Raw genomic sequence first — 4,273 nt, forward strand, 5'->3', positions numbered from 1 at the left:
AGTAACGAATGTCAACGAATCCAAAAAAAAGTTGTAACAAAATTAACAAATGCATTTGTTTCATACGGAATCATTGTAAATGGCTGGTTGTCAAGGAGCGAGTGGCTGCTGCATCCTTAACAACAATGACCCAACTGCGGTCAGCAGCATTTCCCACTGACAACAGAATGTAAACAAAACAAGTCCCGACAATAAATAAAGAAAAAGAAAACTGCGTGGGGGTCTCCTCAATCCATTCCAGGCCCTTTGGGTCAGATAAGGATTCTGAAGTGACCCCATGCCAAAATAAAAAAAAAGGGAGTGGGATCCCCCCAAAATGTATACCAGACCCTTAGGTCTGGTATGGATTTTAAGCAGAACCCAACACCAAAAGTAAACCCTGGCCCTGTGGTTGTGGGGGAGCTACACCCCTACTCATTCATCATAAAAAAAAAATTGAAGTCAAAAGTAAATAAAAACACAGACAGACAGTTTATGACAAGTCCTTTTATTAAAAAAAAAAAAAAAGCAAAAAAGCATGTCCCCCGATGTAAATCCAACGTCCATCACAAAGAACACTGTAACAAGGGGTTAAGTTCTGTTACATTTATTGACAGGTTCATTTATACATTTACCCTTTAGATTTGTGGAAGTAAGTACAATGATTAAAACAACACACAAGTAGTATAGTAATAAAAGAGATTTACTTAGCTTTGATTAAAGATGTATTATAGATGATAAAACACAGATAAATACAGCATTCAATCCAGGGGAGTCACAACCTCATTAGAAATGAGATACCTGGAGGTGACAGTCAACTTGATTCGGACTTTCTCTTCTTCAATCCTGAATCAAATCTCAAACTGGCCCTGGCCTCCCGGTCATATTTATATGGTAGGGAAAACAATAGCTAATAACTAATGAAAAGGAAAAGGTCAAAGGTTCCCATGGCATAATGAAACAGATGTCTCATGCATTAAGCATGTTGTATATAGATAGAAGCAAAGCTTTTCAGCTGGAACTTGGTGGAACTCTTTTCCACCACCTCTGACTCAGGCCCTCTGCTCACCACAATCACTTGTAAACACAAGAGTCCGGCTTCTGTGTTTATCAGTGATAGCTTGTCTCCCAATGGCTCCCACAGATCTTATCTCCTGAGCAGCTCCCACTGAGTGCAGAATGGGAACAAGGGAGATGCAGGTGCCCGGGGTGCATAGCGGATACAGACACGGTGTGGTTGAGTTCCTGTACCTATTTTCTGAGAATAAAAGCCCTGGATAGCAGTGAGTACTTATACACCAACATACGCCTACAATCACCTCAAGTACACACCAACATAAAACTAGTACTAAGTTCCTTGTAAATCAATAACTAAAATTAATTATGAATATAAACCCGTACTACAAACACCGACCTGTGCAAAAAAAAAAAAAGGATTGTCTGGAGGTACAGATCTGGGGAAGGGTACAGAAAAAATTCTGCAGCATTCAAGGTCCCAATGAGCACAGTGGCCTCCATTATCTGTAAATGGAAGAAGTTTGGAACCACCAGGACTTTTTCTAGACCAGGCCGCCCAGCCAAACAGAGTGATCGGTCGAGAAGGTCCTTAGAGAGATGACCAAGAACCCGATGGTCACTCTGACAGAACTCTGAGAGAAAGATTTTTCTGTGGAGAGAGGAGAACCTTCCAGAAGAACAACCATCTCTGCAGCACTCCACCAATCAGACCTGTATGGCAGAGTGGCCAGACGGAAGCCACTCCTCAGTAAAAGGCACATGACAGCCCGCCTGGAGTTTGCCAAAAGGCACCTGAAGAACTCTGAGAAACAAAATTCTCTGGTCTGATGAAATTAAGATTGAACTCTTTGTCTTGAATGGCAAGAATCATGTCTGGAGGAAACCAGGCACCGCTCATCACCTGGCCAATACCCTCATTACAGTGAAGATGGTGGTGGCAGCATCATGCTGTGGGGATGTTTTTCAGCGGCAGGAACTGGGAGACTAGTCAGGATCGAAGGCAAGATGAATGCAGCAATCTACAGAGACATCCTTGATGAAAACCTACTCTAGAGCGCTCTGGACCTCAGACTGTGGCGAAGGTTCATCTACCAACATAACAATGGCCCTAAGCACACAGCCAAGATAACAAAGGAGTGGCTACGGGACAACTCTGTGAATGTCCTTCAGTGGCCCAACTAGAGCCCAGACTTGAACCCGATTGAACATCTCTGGAGAGATCTGAAAATGGCTGTGCACCTACACTCCCCATCCAACCCAATGGAGCTTGAGAGGTCCTGCAAAGAAGAATGAGAGAAACTGAACAAAAATAGATGTGGCAAGCTTGTACCATCGTACTCAAAAAGACTTGAGGCTGTAATTGGTGCCAAAGGTGCTTCACCAAAGTATTGAGCAAAGGCTGTGATACTTGTGTACATAGGATTTTTTTTTATTTTTAACAAATTTGAAAACATTTCAAACAAACTTCTTTCACGTTGTCATTATGGGGTATTGTGTGTAGGGTTTTGAGGAAAATAATGAATTGAATCCATTTTGGAATAATGCTGTAATATAACAAAATGTGGATAAAGTGAAGCACTGTAAATGTATCTTCTGTCCCAGAGAAGAAGTGTGAGGGATGTTATGTAAATAAGAGATCCTTTTTTTTTCTCTCTCTCAGTTTTTCCAAATAATCCGGAAACAAGACCATCGAGGAGGCCGGTGCAGGGTGCTGAAGATGAAAGGTAACTATGTTCCTCTTTGAATCATAACCAACAAAGTCCATTTATAACAGAAGTTTAACCGCTTCAGCTCTGGAAAGTTTACCCCCCCCCTCTTCCTGACCAGGCCATTTTTTGCGATACGGCACTGCGTTATTTTAACTGACAATTGCGCGGACATGCAACGCTGTACCTAAGTAAAATTGATGTAATTTTTTTCCCCCACAAATAGGGATTTCTATTGGTGGTATTTGTTCACTTTTGCAGTTTTTATTTTTTGCGCTATAAACAAAAAAAGAGCGTCAATTTTGAAAATAATATTTTTTTTTACTTTTTGCTATAATACATATCCAAAAAAAAAATGTAAAAAAATCTAATTTCTTCATCAGTTTAGGCCAATATGTATTCTTCTACATATTTTTGGTAAAAAAAACAATAAGCGTATATTGGATTGGTTTGCGCAAAAGTTATAGAGTCTACAAACTATGGGATATTTTTATGCAATTTTTATGTATTTATTTTTTACTCGTAATGGCAGCGATCAGTGACTTATAGCGGGGCTGCGACATTGCGGCGGACAGATCAGACACTAAGTGACAACTTTACAGTGATCAGTGCTAAAAAATATGTACTAACACTGGCAGGGAAGGGGTTAACATTAGGGGTGATCAAAGGGTTAAATGTTTCCCTAGGAAGTGCTTTCTAACTGTGTGGGGGAGGGGCTTGTACTGTGGGAAGGCGAAGATCCCTGTTCCTACTTAGCAGAAAAACAGAACGGCGATCTACCTTGTTTACATAGGCCATTCTGCCAATGTTGGGAACGATTGGCCGGTGCCAGCATGCCGTAAACCCGGAAGTGGCAATGACCTACAGGTATGTGATTTCACCTGTAGAAGCCGCCGCCCCATATATAAATATATATATACGTGGGGGCGGTCAGAAAGTAGTTCATCTTCTTATATTTTGCCTTCCCTGGTTCCTTTCCTCTCCCCTTATTAACTTGATGTAATGTAATTTTGAAATAAAGCATTCCCATTTTCATTACCTAATTTTAGATCCAGTGATATCCTCACTGGGTCTCTGTGCTTCTCTGTTCAATGCAAGAAGATCATGGCTGGTGGGAGGGGCCAACAGGGTTCTGTAACCATCACAGCAACCTGACTCGGCACTCCTCTGAGGAGCCCTCGGCCCTGATGCAAGCAGTGGGCGGGCTCTTGGGAGCCGTAAACACACACATCCCTGTTCTGTGAGGAGAGAGAGATCGTGAGCTCCTACTAGCTGGGAACCACGATCTCTCATCTCCTTTAGTCAGTCCCCTCCCCCCACAGTTAGAACACACACATAGGGAACACAATTAACCCCTTGGTCACCCCCCAGTGTTAACCCCTTCCCTGCCAGTGTCATTTACACGGTAATTATTGCATTTTTATAGCACTGATCGCTGTATAATTGTCGATGGTCCCAAAAATGTTTCAAAAGTGTCCGATCTGTCTGCCGCAATGTCGCAGTCCCAATAAAAATTGCAGATCACTGCCATTACTAGTAACTTTGTTTGGGTACAACGTCGCATGACCGCG

Source organism: Aquarana catesbeiana, linkage group LG06 (genome assembly GCF_042186555.1).
Source record: "Aquarana catesbeiana isolate 2022-GZ linkage group LG06, ASM4218655v1, whole genome shotgun sequence".
NCBI lineage: Eukaryota > Metazoa > Chordata > Amphibia > Anura > Ranidae > Aquarana > Aquarana catesbeiana.